The sequence below is a fragment of the Echinops telfairi genome, unplaced genomic scaffold (genome assembly GCF_000313985.2).
Source record: "Echinops telfairi isolate 266 unplaced genomic scaffold, ASM31398v2 ScPeMD7_7417;HRSCAF=8455, whole genome shotgun sequence".
NCBI classification, from domain to species: domain Eukaryota; kingdom Metazoa; phylum Chordata; class Mammalia; order Afrosoricida; family Tenrecidae; genus Echinops; species Echinops telfairi.
In genome coordinates this window covers 8,232,407-8,233,619 of record NW_022111317.1, presented here as the reverse complement: position 1 = coordinate 8,233,619, position 1,213 = coordinate 8,232,407, and positions in this window count along the sequence as shown.

The window sequence follows — 1,213 nt, the reverse complement described above, 5'->3', positions numbered from 1 at the left end:
CCTGTAGCGATTTAGAGTCTCGGAAACTCACGGGGGAACTTCTTCCCTGTCCTGTCGGGTCGCTGCGTCAGCATCCACTCATTGGCCGTGAGTTTGGGTTTTTTCAGAAAGCGGCTAGAAAAGTGGGGGTCCGAAGACTTGCTGTATAAGAAACGGGCAGAGGAGCGAGGCTGGTGTCAGTCTGGAGCACAGAAGAAGGCACAGGCCCCTGGGCTATGGAATTGGAGAGATGGATCTTTGGATATCACCCCAAAAACCTCAGCCTGAGAGAATCTTCCGAGTTGACGTCTACAGCAGGCCCAACTTGTACAGACGTGGAGAGTAGACGTTGGCATCTTTTATGCTGAACAGCTCTGAGCATCTGAAATGAGCCATCATACGGACTTGTTATTTCGTGATGCTAGAAGGGAAACAAATACGCTTCTTCAGTGTGTGTTGCCACCACCCTGATGACGGTTTTGTACTTTCGGTTAGTGGTGTGTTGCTAGAAGCCGTGCCAAAGCAGGGTCATGCCGGACAGGTTTCAGCAGAGTTACCGGGTCTGAAAAATAGCCAATGAAAACCTTATGGATGTGGGCCAATATAATGTTGGAAGAGAAGTCCCCCAGATTGGAAGGCACTCCCTAGTAATAGTGGGGATGGCTCAGGACTGGGTAACGTTAAACCCTGTTACACTGAAGGTCACCACACGTCAGAGCTGATGGACAGCAACTAACAGCAATGTCTAACGAGACAAGAGCGGGAGATCCAGCTCTGAGTCTTAGAAAGCAGAAATAGAAGGCAGGTGAAGTTTGAAGGCAAGAGGGGAACTGTGGAGATCAACTAAAGAAGAACGAAGGCAGCACTGTTGTTCCCTAGTCCCCTGGAGTTGAAGCAAAAAAGGAGAGTCAGGAATCGGAGAAGGATCTGGATGTGTGGCTATTTGCCTCCTTGAACAACTGCTTCCTTTGCCAGGAGACCAGAAGCACTTGCCGAGCGCCCAGCTACTACTGGATATTTGGATCAAAGATTCTATAGAAAAATCCTGATCAAAGTGGGGGAAATGCAGAACAAAAACGTTTCAACCTCATGGACTCTGGACTTCGTAGATTCATGCAAAGTGGATGAACTTCTGAAATTACTACCCCAAGATATAATCTTTAAACCTTAAACCAAAATACACCCAGACGTCATCTTAAAACCCAACAACCGCTTAACCAGTTTTTTTTAAAAA